The following is a 15739-nucleotide window of genomic DNA, read 5'->3' as shown; positions in this document are numbered from 1 at the left end:
TTTCTAAAAGTGTTTTGATGAGCATAAAATGTGACAAAAAAAAGAAACTTTGTGCTTCCTTCTTCAAAAGGCTGAAACTTAGGTACAATGATTTGTTTTTGGATGGGATTACCATACTTTGTTGAATAAACCTCACTCTGATCCAATGAAAAGTTATCTAAAGCCGACACATTAGGCGTGATTGATTGATTGTTATTGACATCATCTTTCTTATGTTTGGTGTGTATACGTTTTACTCTAAAAACTATGCATGAGAGATATAAATGCCCATGTTTTAAATAATAATTTTGTAGAAATTTTAAGAAATAATTTTGTGCCGTTAAATAAAGGCAACAGTAATATACTGCTGTTCATCATAAATCGATTGAGAAAAAAAATATCCGGGTTACAAACTAAAACTGAGGGAAACCCATCAAATATAAGGGGAGAACTATGACACAACAGAAACACAACATTAAAATATAACACACACAGAAACGAACTATAGCATGAAAATACAAATATTTTACTATTTATATTTGCAATTATATAATTTCAAATTCGAATTCGATTTACGTGTGAACTCAACATTATAGTCGACTACGACTAATACATTGTTTGTATATGGCAGGGTAACATTAGTCTTGTAGTTTATAGTGTTGAATCGTTTAATATAAACAGGGTCTACAATATAATGCTGAGTTCACACGTAATTCAAACTCGATTCGCATTAACTAGTTCGAATTAGTTTAATTCGCATTCAAAACGTTTTACGTCCTAAGGTCAATTTTAATTCAAATTGCAATGCTCGTCAAATTCGCCAAACAGTCCAAAAGACGTTAACTTTACATTCGTATTGACAAAAGCGTATTTCTAATGCGAATTGGATAATTCGAATTAGCCAATAAGAATCAGTTCGAATTAGAAAGAAGAGTGTGTGAACGCGATTGATGAATTCGATTCGCATTCGATTTGAATTAAATTCGAATTAAATGTACGTGTGGACGAGGTATAACAACTTGTGACAAATATCCTTGCATAATCAGGATAGAATCAAATGAAGATATATTAGTTTGATCTGAAAAGTTGGTTAACTGAGAGAAATAGAGAGGTGTAGATAGATGAAGAGAGGTGTAGAATAAATGCATATTAGACAGCACTACCAATTTATCATACTGGAAAATCATATAATGTTTATAAAGTAACAGTGCTTTTGTTTCTAGTACTAGTTTTTGTCCTAACATTTGCTGGAAGGTCTTCATAGACAAAGTCCTCAGTTTGATATAGATATCTCATGTGTAGAATAACATATTTGTCCTACTTTAATTGACAGGGTAGTATATTAATTTTTTTAAAAATGACGTATTGTGTGTTTTTCCAACTTCAATTTTGACTATATAAAATGTGCGATTAAAATAAATTCCTTTTAACATGTTTAAAAATAATCAAAATTTCTTTTATGTTGTATAACATTTTTCTTTTGGACAAAATTGCCCTCATAAAATGCACACTTGACAAAAAAGTCGGTAACAATGACATCAAACGCATTTTATTCAAGCAAAATAAATCACCAGACATAAATTAAGCAAGGCAAATATCAGGTTTGTGTATCTAAATCACGAAATAGGAAAAGTTGAGAGAAATGAGGTTTATATTTTAAAAGTAGATATACTCTTGTAAGAAACATTAGTACTATTGCAACAGCAATAACATGTCATATTCACAGCTAAGACCACAAGACAGACTTAAGAGTAACGTACAGGCAAACCAAAGAATAAACATGTAATGTAAATTGAAAATATAATTGTGGCGGGTTTATTTACACTATGTTTCCAATGTTGTCATTTTGTTAAAGGGGCACTAGCTGTCAAATTCATGTTGACCGATTTGACTCAAATTCTCATATTTGATTTATAACAATGTAAAACATTTATCCAAATAATAAAAAAAAGTATAAATTAAACAATTTATACATGCCTTGGGGTCTATAATATGTACTTCGTTTCTTGCGTATTTGAGTCAACCCGCTATCTAGATATCTATTGTTTGAACTTGGAAGACCCCCGATGATTATATAGGCGATGTTAACAAATAGATAGAAAGTGAAATCGTGCAATTGGATTTTCTATGTCTGTTTAATTTCAAATTATAGATTAAAAATATATGTTAATCATCGTTGTTACCTGCACACGAATGAGTTTTTGTGGATCGAATTAGTCAATTAAATAATTTAACTTTGTTCCACTTTAAATGTTGACATTATTTTCCTTTAAATTACAGAACACGCACAATTCAGGCGTTATACATGTCTAGCTAAAGGGTTCAGTTGAAGTTCATATGAATACGAATTTAAAGAGGTCGAATTATTCACTTGCAAATGAATAATTTATCATCAATGTTTCTTAGCTTATTTAGACAAAATTAAACAATACTGGCTGCTAAAAGCGAATTATTATTTCACTATTTCACTTTCATTAATGATTGAAAAAAAATAACCAATTTCAGAATGTTTATATACCTCGTAGTTAGTGCCCCCTAAAGGAAGACGGAATTGTATAAATTCTTCTTATTTTCGAATTACCGATGTATGTTGTTGTATAATTGTACTTTCAATACTTTTTGAACAGCAATAACTTCTGAAGTATAGCGGCTGTCTTCTCTCATGTACGCGGCCGTGTTCTAAAATTTATCTCATTATTATCATTTCTTTTTCTATTTAAACACTGGACACTTTTAATTTGCAAAACACTCATTTGCAAATCCGCCGCCGCCTCAAATAAGAGCTACAATGTCATGAATATAATCAAAATGTGCGGAATTACATGGGATTTAATAATTTCATTTGTTTTTTACTGTTACTATTATATTTATTTTGCTATTTGATTTATAAAAACATGGAATTTTCAATATCCCATGGGACAGGGCAAAATACCATGGGATTTTTTTTGGTCCCATGGGATAATTGTAGTTCCATTGGATATTTGTTGTCCCATTGGACTATAATTATCCCATGGGATTTTTAATATCCCATGGGACAAATTAAATCCTATGGGATTCAAATTATAAATATATAGATGTAAATATACAGTAATGTGTATGTTACAATGCAGTCGGAAACCAGGTTGAAATAGAACAAAAGAATCGAAGCTCTCTATTAGAGAAGGTGATAAATGTTTACTGTATTGTTTACTATAGTGACAAATTTTTAAAAAGTTAATAGAAACAAACAAAACTGCAATTTTCTTCTCAATTACGAGGTGTTTTATTTCAAAAACACCATTTGCATAAGTTTTCAATTTATCTAGTACATAGTTAAGCAGAACAATTAGATATCAAGTCGACGACATGGGTATCTTTCAAGTTGGATGACAAAAATGCATAACCTCCGATTTTTTTGAAAAAATTACCACGGACGGAAAAGATATCAATCTATTAGTTCAGTAATTTTCGTGTTTGCCCTTCCATTATGTGACTGAAGAAAAAATTCCAAAAAATAGGTAACAATTGTATCGAAAAGAGAAAATCGAGTGCACCTTTTTATGTTAGGGCGTGTTTGAGTTGAGTATTTTGTCTTGATATCGTTCAAAGTAAGAATATTTCATACATCGTCTCGCTTCAGATTCTATCATTTTTATAAATTAAAGCTACAGGTTGACTTTATAACACAAAAAAATAACAGTACTAAAAGATGAAATATATGGGTCAAGTGAAATACCTATCTAATGAGTCACACAAACAGGGAAGGTGTGTTCGAATAGCTATTTTTTTTACTGAAAGTACTTGACGACAGTCTTACAAGTTGGATGATGAAAATGCATATCTTCGAAAAATTCTAATTTATTGTGTGTGATAACTAGGGTTTATAGTCTTCAACCACTAAAAAAGTCTAGTCTGCCCTTCCACGAAATATTTAATTAGATTTTTTATAAATGTTTATGATTGTTCGAAAATTCCACCTAACAACCGATCAGACAATAGTTTTAAGTTGAATCAATGCAGACAAGATCATTAACTAATGCTCATTAGCTAGTTGATACATTTGTCTTTTAAAATATAACTGACATATAAGGATCGTATTGGTGCAATGTGGATAAATTTATCGGTTTCCAAGAGCAAAATTGGTAGCGCGTCATCGCTACAATGGCTTCCATTTTTACGATTGTGAAAATGAACTGGCGTAATGGGGAGATAATTTTGACGAAGTAGGATCCTGACTGAATGTAATCTATTTGGTAGTAAATTGTTATATTAAGATGAATCTTTTTAATTGAATATCTTTTTTTCTTTGGAAATGTTAATTCAACATATTGTTCTATAACTGTTCAAAAAATAACTTTTAAACAACAAAGCAGATAATGTAAGTATCAATATATGTCTATTTATGAATTATAGAATACTTTCTCGAAACACAATTATTTACCATTTGAAATCAGTGAAAAACTCTATTATTAGGCTTAACATATTAGTAGCTATTTAAGTGAATGTATTTTTTTCTTCACAATATCCCTCCACACAAAACATTAATAGTTTCTTATCATCAAGCATTGTGTGATTGTATAGTCAACTTTTTGGTCATTCAGCATATAACATTGACATTATTGTGGTTTCTTTATCTTTTGGTATTTAAAAGAACTCCAAATCATTGATTGAGTGATGAAAATAATAACTGATCCAACTTTTGTCTTTGAATTTATTCTTGTGTTGTTTCTATGTTTTCTACATTTATTCTAGGTGATGAATTTTAATCCTTCTGAAAAAGAACCAATAAAATCTGAAGTTATTTATTATACAGCTATGCGGTATGGATTAACTGATTGTTAAAGGTTGTCCAGTATCATCATGGTCATCAGTTGCTAACCGCCTACATCCTTTGGTCTCTGATGGAGAGTTGTCAAATTAGCAATATACCACATCTTCCTTTTCTAATACTATATAACAATATATTAATTTATTCTTCTTTATAACATTTGGGTATTTTCCCAAGTTATATATATAAAGATCAATGTTAAAACTTTAGGCAATTATAATAACATTCCATTATTCGCAAGAATTTGCAATATATAATTATTATACAAAACTCAGACAAAAGAAACAATATTTCCTTAAGCTTTTGAAGTTCTGACAGTAGTTCAACTTGTGTTTTATTTCAATGAAAAATAACTAGAACTCTTTGGACATATTGGAAATTATAACATTGATACAATTAAAAGTTATAGAGTGCCTTTTGATCAATTTATAAAGTATTTTTTTCAGCATTTTTTTTAATCATTTATCTTTCAGACATAATTTACAGAATCACTTTATGTAATGTAGATCAAAAGTAATAGGCAATAAATAAATCTATCATCCTTATATATCAAACATCTAATATATACATTTGTGTATTCAATTATGAGGTCAAATATTTGTGTATTCAGATGTATATTGGGTCTGTATAATTATGTAACACTAAGGTTGATAAGTAATGTGGTCAATTTGATTGACAGTTTAGGAGGTTGGGCATTGTAATTCAAGGTTCACCTTGTCCCTGATGTTTAGTGATAATGACAGTTGTCAATCATACTAGTAGTGTATCAATACTCAATTACCTAATCAAAATGTTTAAAAAAAAGCCTGCACATCAACACACCTTAATTACATACATTCTTGAATGAATTGCTCCAAAAATATACCCATTTTTCACAGTTTATATGTGTATTATGTGCACATACATGAAAACTATAGGGAACTGTATTTCCGTGTGAATTAATACATGTATGCAGTAATAGTAGCTAACCTGTCCTGTTGTTAGGGAGGCCGGTGCCTAAGGAAAGATTTAGAACAAGTTCCAATCTTTCCAAAAAATTATATTGTTTTATCCTCATTTTTTGTGTTGTTGGCTTTCTGTCTCATTTTTATATACAGTTATACATAAATCAATAATTTTCTTCTTTATTAAAATTAAAAATGAGATATTTTTTATTTTGATATCCCAAAACATTACAGATCTATCGAATAACTTATTACCAAGTTCACAAACACCAATGTGTTTGATCTTAATTTTAAGACATGTATAAATGTTCCAGACCATATCAGTATTTGGACCGCACGTTTACGGTCTGGAACATATAAGTATACTCTAACAGTCCGACCATAGGCATAGTCAGACAATTTGAGTATACTTGTACTGTCTAATACCAGCTCGACCAAACATGTGTTTTTATTTCAAATGCAATTTAAATTTTTGTATTAATCTATTAAAGATTTCAGTTATGTTGATCTGTAATGTAAATTTGTTTCTAATAAACTTGACAAACTTCTTAAAATTGGGCAGACTGTACGTGTACAGTCCAAATACTCATATGTTCTGGAACATAAGCATGATTAACAAGCATTTGACAGGATGTCATGCTAAACTCCCATTAATATTAGTACTAAATTTTGAGTATATATATATCCATGTAAATCCACAAGTTACTTACTGAAATTCATGGAGAACACTCACCAATACATAAAGAGAATACAATTTAGAGGAAAGACTGGACAGATGAATGCACAAACACTATTAAGGAGGCTCGCGGGTATAAGATTTTCAGAAAAAAATTAAACATTTATTTTTCATTACAAATTTTATATATCACCTTTAGTAGTTGTTACTTTATCATATGGTACAAAAATCATTCCAAAAAATCAATTCGTGTTGGCCCCAGGTGACTTATAAAATGTAGATATCATTGAAAAAGCTCCAAATTATCTCCCTTTGGTGCAAAAATGACATTTTTTTGGCATTAAAATTGAAATATCTTTTTTAGCTTATCGGTGTTTTATTGTTTTTCGAATAAGCTGTACATAAACTAAACAATTGTAAAATTTAAGCGATTTCTGTAATTAAATTCTTTTTTTATTTCGATTTTACTGCTATTTCTCCTATTAGTTGAACAGAAAAAAAAGGACATTAACAAAAATGTATGCTTCTTTCGAAGGCAGATAGTGAGTGTAAATGAACGGTGACCCCATTTTTTATTTCATTTTTCACTGTACAGCCTTTGACAATGAGCAAATTCTGTACCCGACAGTGGTTTAATAACAGCATAATATTTGAACAAATTGTAAACATTTGTTGCAATGGGGTTAACTCAAAAGTCTGCAACAAGGAACCAAACAACAACCGGTAATATGTAAACCATAGACGCAAAGCACTAAAATAAGAGTATTAACAATGAATATTCAAATGAAAGTTTATCAAAATGTTCATGAACATGATAAAATAGCTATTTTATTGCTGTATTTCACTTCACTGATAATTTTTGAGTTTTGTGTACTTGTAGGTCAGACATCTCGATTTTCATGGTCATCATTCAACAGATCAATACTGAACAGAAATCTTTAAGTTGATATTTTTCTCCATAGTGCGACTTTTTTTTATGAATTTAAAAGGGGCCGTGTTTTTTTCCTACATTTATTAGAAAGAGGAAATTTCAACATAATGACTATAAACAAAAAGTAGTCATATCATCACGATCATAGATGCACAAGAACTTGATCATGTATGTGCAACAATGAACGTAATTATCAATTGGAAGAAGGAACGAATGAAAAATATATTAGTATGTTGTTGTCCAAATAAACTTGCTTTGTCTTCTCATTTGAATCGCTCCATCCAATAAAGATGTACGAGGAAGATCTTTGAAGAACAGATTGAAAAAATGTTTTGTCTAAGAATTGCAGGAATATTCTGGTGGATGAAATAATTTATTGACTTGTCTCTTATATAGCATGTATAGTGGACTGAATAATTGTACATAGCAAGCAATGAAAAAAGAAAAGTACAACTTTAACAGAAAAAGTGTTTATATTATATATTTGCAAATATAAGCATAATATTATGTACACCACAAAGGTATATAATTCAAATTGTATGCATATTCATGTATTGCAATGATACTATAACAAAGAAAACATTACCTCATGAGAAGAGTAAACTATTTAGTCAGAATATGAAATATTTTTTTCAGTTCTATTTTTCATAATAAAATAAACAAGACAAAGATTTCAAAACTACATTTCTTCCATTTATTTAGACATGTCATCATTTTGTTTCAGTGAAAGGACTTTACTATTTAACCGTAAATATTATTATACATTCCAAAATAAGAATAATCTTTATTGTCATATAAACAAATAAAAAACATGTTTGTGACAAAATGAAAAAATATATAAAAACTCGTATATATATATACATTTAAAACTTTTTACTACCAAACAGCTTCATTGTAACATACACATTACTGTATAATTATATCTATATTTATAATTTGAATCCCATAGGATTTTATTTTGTCCCATGGGATTTTTTTGGTCCCATGGGACAACAAATATCCCATGGGACTACAATTATCCCATGGGACCAAAAAAAATTCCCCTGGGATTATCCCATGGGATATTGAAAATTCCATGTTTTTATAAATCAAATAGCAAAATAAATATAATAGTAACAGTAGAAAACCAATGAAATTATTGAATCCCATGTTATTCCGCACATTTTGGTTATATACATGACACTGTAGCTCTTATTTGAGGCGGCGGCGGATTTGCAATGAGTGTTTTGCAAATTAAAAGTGTCCAGTGTTTTTAGATTAATTATATTACAAATGTGAAATATAGGCTATTATAAAATCAATGTGTATGTACAAAAATTAAAATCACAAAAAATGTACTCCGAGGAAAATTCAAAACGGAAAGTCCCTAAAGAAATTGCAAAACCAAAAGCTCAAACATATCAAACGAATGGATAACAACTGTCATTTGCCTGATTTGGTACAGGCATTTCCACTGTGTCTAAACCACACCGGCAAAATTTGTTCGGACTCGATGGTATCTAACATCCGGCACAATGACGGAACATTAATAGACAGAAGAAAGCTAAGTTTCTCCTTATTTTTTAATTTTTTTTATGATATCGAAGAATATATATACATATACAACTATTTTCTATTGTGATATGCAATATTTTCTACAACCGTTCTATATTAACGAAGAAATAAGTCAAAATGCATGTCAAAATGACGAATTGAGTGAACCTTGCCTCGAAATTGTTTAATTTCTCGTTAAATTGTTCACATTGTACGGAAAGAAAGGTACGGGAAGATAGATATTGACACGGAGATTGCAAATTTAGTTATTATGAGCATCTCAATAATTGTATTTCTGTGTATGGAACGAAAGAAAAGGGTCATGTCAAATTAAAATAAACCGGTTTCGTCAATGTTGTTACTACACAATCACCCGGTTTCCTCTATATATATCCCCCGGTTTTTTTTGGGTTTTTTTTAACAAAAAAATTATGACAAGAAACTTTGGCACGGATCTGAACATTGTCTTTCGAGAATTTAAATATATATTTATTTTAAAGTAAACTTGGCGTGTTAAAATCTATTTTAAACGGGCACTTTTGGACATAGTTAATTATGATGATACACATTTTCCTAATGAAAGGCGTATCCCTTATTTCATTTAACTTCAAACTAATTTTAAATGGAATATAAATACTGAATAGCAAACACTGGTATCTAATTATTTTGTAACATTATTATATTTTTTTATAATATTCAGTGGCGGATCCAGGGGGGGGGGGGGGGGTCCGGGGGTTGGAACCCCCCCTTTTTTTGGCCGATCAATGCATTTGAATGAGAGCATATAGTTGGCACCCCCCTTTACTCTGGGTTGGGAACCCCCCCCCCCCCCCCTCCCTTTTTTAAAATGGCTGGATCCGCGCCTGATATTAGTATGTAAAGATGAAAAATAAAAGGATGTGTTTTGATTGTGCCATAATTTTAATTTACTATACTATATTTAGAATATTTACTATCAATTATTAATACATTTATGCATTCAATCATTGACGAACGGTCCCAAACCGACTATAGTCTATACTGTTCTGCACAAATTAATCATGCATTCAGTCCTGCCAGATTTTCTGGTACTATATATACTGTGTTAGTACTTGCGCACTAAAGAGAGTTTTCAGACTTAAGCATCCATAACATAGCAGTGAGATTTGTAACTTTCTCCCCGTTTCTGGTAGGCACATTTATTTTCATAGGCATGTTTTTCACATTATTTTCAAATTCATTTTTTGTACAGTTCAAATTCAATTGAAACTTCAAGATAACTTTCGAAAACAATATCTGACAGTTTTGTATTTTCAATGTGAATAAAAGTTGGTTTGCAAAACATGACCGTCATTTATATCTAGGTCTTATTAAGAAGAAGTGACGGTAACCACTTATCCCATAAACATTGACAATGAGACAACTTTCTTTTAGACACAACAATTATGTTGAATTAATCAAGTTTAGGTCAGCGTATGCCTTAAACAATGAGAAAAGCACACAAACTGCATGAAAGCAAGCTATAACAGGGCCCTAAATTATAAATGTAAAACAATTCAAACAAGAAAACTACCTGCCTATTTTATGTTCAAAACGCATATGGTATAAAGCAACCAAAGACAACCATGGAATTACAAGCGTGTGATTCGGGAATGGACTGCGTCAAAGTGTTGTCGCTGACACAAACAGTACAACAAAAGTACAAATAATAAAAAATGATGAAAAAACCTTAACTCGTCCGATGACAGAGCCTGTATAGTAAATGCGCGATGTGTGCCAAAACTTGTATCATAGTTAGAATATCCCTTAAATATAATAAATATACATGTATTCGCAGTTTACTATGAAGTCCACTATCACTGAACTAGTATAAATATTTATTAAGGGGCCAGCTAAAGGACGCCACCGGATGCGGGAGTTTCTCGCTTCATTGAAGACCCATTGTGGCCTTCGGCTGTTTTCTGCTCTATGGTCGGGTTGTTTTCGCTTGGAATTTGTATGAACTTTTCATGTTGATAGACATTTTTAAATAATCTGTTGTTTTTTTATTAAGATAAGCTGTCCTGGAGTTACGGTGCCACATGTTTATGCTGGACAAGACGGATAAATAGACGGACAGACCGACGGACCGAATGACTGATAGATGGAGGAACGGACGGATGGAAGGACGGACGGACGGACGGACGGACGGACGGACAGACAGATAATAATACGTCCTTTCAAAATTGGGACGGGCGTGTAAAAACGCAAAGAAATGAGAAAAAAGGTCAATAAGTTTTATTAGGATATCGGCCAAGTCGATTTATTTGTATATTTGTCTGCCTTATCATTTTTGCTATATAACTTTTATATATATTTGAAAAAAAATGTATAGAAATCGATAAAAAGAACTTGATATTCGGCATTTATTATAATAAACATAATCCAACTCACATAATCCGATTTCCCGGGTGTCCCTGTTTTCTCATTTCTTACAATATTTTAATTCAGTATTACACTTTATAAGATAAATGGCGAATCTAGATGACGTATAGGTTGCACGCCCGACCCCACCTTTGGTTGCCAAAACTATATTGATTCCTGTATTTAACGATTTTGTAAAGCAAAAAATAATCAAAATATTGTTCGACTCGCTACGCTCGGTGGTATGTAAAAGTTGTTCGAATTACGTCCACTTTGAAATAAACTGAATCCGTCTGTCCGTATATATTGTCAAAATATATTGACCAACGTCAGTGTACGATCATCATAACACAACGGCGACAGTACAGACTCGTTTTTTAGTAATGTTAACAAAATAATTATTATTGAATTTTGTCGATGACCTGAGACTATTATACTAATTTGGACATAGCAGTATAGTTACAATAAGGGATAAAAAAAATTATTTTAATGCATGGTAGTTGTAATCCTACATTCATTTTCTATGTCGATTATGCATGCATATACAGTTGTCTTATTATCAACGTTTATCCTTAAGAAGGTTTATTTTTAACGATTGTAGAAAAGATTACATACCTAGAATGATTAGATTACTTATAAAGGTGTCCATCCTTTTGTGCGAGAAAATCACATATCAATTGTGTGTTTCGATTTTTAAGACCGTAAACTTTAATTTCAAGTTTAAACATGTTCAACATATTTTCCCATAACTCATATAGAAAACGCATATTTAGAGAGCTTTAATCTCAATATGCTGTTAAAAAATTTCGGAATGCAAAGTAAATTAAAATATTTGTGTTCTATAAGAGTAGGAATTCAAGTTTTTGCTTATTATTTATTTGAATCTGAGACTTATATAAATAATAAGCCGTTGTCCGGTGAACGAACTTGTTTTCCAACGACCCACAAAACTCCTTTTGAACGCTGAAGTTAAATAATCAATTATAATGTAATGCGATTATGATTTTTTTTATTTGACCAAACCGGGTTATGCATTTTGAAATCTATGACGAAACCGGGTTGTATACATTGACGAAACCGGCCAGTTCCATTTTGACATGACCCATTTCTTTCGTTTCATACACAGAGATACAATTATGGAGATGCTCATAATAACTAAATTTGCAATCTCCGTGTCAATATCTATCTTCCTGTACTTTTCTTTCCGTACAATGTGAACAATTTAACGAGAAATTGAACAATTTCGAGGCAAGGTTCACTCAATTCGTCATTTTGACATGCATTTTGACTTATTTCTCCGTTAATATAGAACGGTTGTAGAAAATATTGCATATCACAATAGAAAATAGTTGTATATGTATATATATTCTTCGATATCATAAAAAAAAATAAAAAATAAGGAGAAACCTAGCTTTCTTCTGTCTATTAATGTTCCGTCATTGTGCCGGATGTTAGATACCATCGAGTCCGAACAAATTTTGCCGGTGTGGTTTAGACACAGTGATTTCTTATATATAGAAACTGGTAGATTGAACCTGATTTTAAATATAGCTAGCCAAACCTCTCACTTGTATGACACTCACACCAAATACCACTTGCACAAACAAAGTGGAAAGGGATTAATATATATATATATATAAGTTGCAAAACTTGTTTCCCAATCCACTATAAATAAATATGTTTAAACTAACCAAATTCTGTTATATTGACAAACAATTACAACAGTATTATACTACAAGTTAGTTATAATGGTCAAATAAGATTTAGATAAATATCGGCATCATTAATCAAGTGCTTTCGAGTACATTTTGTTTAGGTTTAGGAACTTCGATTATTATCAGGTATCAAGTTATCATAAGAAAATTCTGAAGCAATTGGTGAATTAATAGAAAAAGTTAATACATGATTAATACCACAAACAGCAGAAATAAAATAAAAATACACTTATTGATAATTCACTAGCCCATTTAAGTTGCGACACAAAGAAGTCATCGAAAAATTATATTAGAAGAAACAAAAGGATATTGAAAAAAAAACTTTAACAGAAATTACGAAAAAAAAAATAGAATACCAAAAGTGGTCAGAAGAAATGGTAAAGTCAAAAGTCATTCTATCAAAAATAAAACGCCTGTCAAAATATCTATACATTTATCAAAGCGATTCCCAAAAAGCTGACTAAAAGAAATGGTCGAAATAAGAATTACGGAACGGAAAAGTGAAAAATTTAAGAAATGAATATTAAATTGATATCAGTATGCATCGTGGTTACCTTATCTTTGTAAACCTAATCGACTATCATACAAGTGAGAGGTTAAGGTAGCTATGAAACCAGATTTATTACACCATTTTCTACATAAGAAAATTCATATACCAAGTCAGGAATATGACAGTTATCTAGCTTTTGCTTTTGTCATTTGATAAGAGACTTTTCGTTTTGAAGTTTTCTTTGAGTAAAACCAGATTTATTACACCATTTTCTACATATGTACCATATCAGGGATATGACAGTTATTAAGCTTTTGGTTTTGTCATTTGATAAGAGACCTTCCGTTTTGAAGGTTTTTTTTTTAATTCGATATGTTTATTCTTTACTTTACGGAATGGGGGGGGGGGGGGGGGGGGGTCCCGTATCGAAGTAGAGTTGGTGGTCTGAAACAGAGAAATACAAATATATGAAATATATGTACCATTCATAGCTTAGTGTGGAATCTTTGGGCAGATGTTTTTTTAGGTCAAGAATCAATAAATTAGCTACGATACTGATTTTGGTAAAATTTTCTGTATCTAAAACAAAAAGAATTGGCACGTATTTATGCATTTCCGTTTTAATGATGAAAAATCACTATAGGGTTATACCAACTTCGTTTTTTTTAATTTTTAATTTTGTTGTTAGAGATTATTTGATTTTAAGACAATATTTAGAAAGTTGTTCATCAATTGTACGAGTGTTCAGTGCAAATATCATGGCTACATACTTATTAAAGTTTCATTTAAACATTTACAGGAAATAATAGGGATAAATGATTTTTTTTTCAAGCCTAACACATCGTTGTTGTACACGACATAAACATCTTTGTCATGACCCATTTGACTGGATTCTGGAAATATCCGCCGACACTTTGAACGCTACCTACTCACCCTATGATGTAACATGCCAGTTATATTTATGATACCAAAAAGATATTTTAGTTTATCAAATGCATTGTAAATAAAAAATGTTTCCTGTTTGATGTGTCCTTAGCTAAGTGTAACTATTTTTATACTTTAATATCATTGCAAAAAAAAAATGTGTCAAGGGCATGTCAGCATATTTTTCTCTACTTTACCAATCTTCCTGAATGCTTCATCACACTGTTCCATGGTACAAAAAGGAAGGATTAATAAAAAAAATGTATGATTTAATGACCGTGATAAAGCTTTTTATAGGGTCAAGTTATAAGAAACACCAGGTCACAGATCAGTGATATCTTTGCCTTGAGTGGTGTCATAGGATTATGTGAAAATTAGGCCTTCTAGGCCTCATGTTATGTAGTAATGAATCTGGTTTTAAGTTTGCCCGGCATATAGAGATTAAGATCTAAGCCACTTCATGCGATAGATCAATGCGATCGTTGCATTGCAATTTGGACACATCTTATATAGTAATGATGATGTTTCATACAAAAATTTACTATCTCGACCTACATTTATGCAATTAAATATATTTACAGTAATGTGTTTAATTTAAGAAATGCTGATGTTTTAAGCTAGGTTCATACTGCCGATCAAATCAACTCGATGATCCCGATTGTCCAAATTTCCACGACCAAGCAAGACCAAATTCTTGATCAGGCCTGTTTACGACTTCTACCCGACTGCTTCACGACTAAACACTAACTTAACTCCACCACTCACGACTCCTTGAGGACTCAATCACGACTCCAACCCGACCACTTATTGAATACATATTCGATAATTCCGACCAATTCACGATCTCTACACAATTTTTACTCGACTAGCTAGACCAAATCGACTATACTCGATCTCACCCTGATCTCGGCCAGACCAGATCGACTTGATCGTAAAGGTGTCGTGGGAATAGTCGGGCATCGGCCGGGTATGTACAATTTCAGCATAAAAGCGTCTGATTTTCTTTAATCACCCGCTGCAGCAGAGGAGGCATTAATTGTAACCCTTGTCCATCCGTGAGTACGTATGCATGTACTTACGTCCCAACAATTAGTTTCCGTTCTCTAATTTTATTTTGCCTCAAACTAATTTTAAGAAACGTATACACAATTCTTAAAAACACAGATCAAGTTCGAATTAGGGTGGCGTTACTTCGTTCTTGGGTAATGACTCTTTATAACGCTATATGCAAGCACGAACAGTGTACATGGACACATTTCCCGTTTATTTTGGTTAGATTTAGTAGTTCACAGATGGTCTGAGTAAAATTATACATTTAAAATATTTACATGGGAATAAAGCAGTTGGATTATTTGGCA

The sequence above is a fragment of the Mytilus edulis genome, chromosome 3 (genome assembly GCF_963676685.1).
Source record: "Mytilus edulis chromosome 3, xbMytEdul2.2, whole genome shotgun sequence".
NCBI lineage: Eukaryota > Metazoa > Mollusca > Bivalvia > Mytilida > Mytilidae > Mytilus > Mytilus edulis.
The sequence above is the reverse complement of the archived record's forward strand: the minus strand, read 5'-3'. Positions refer to the sequence as shown.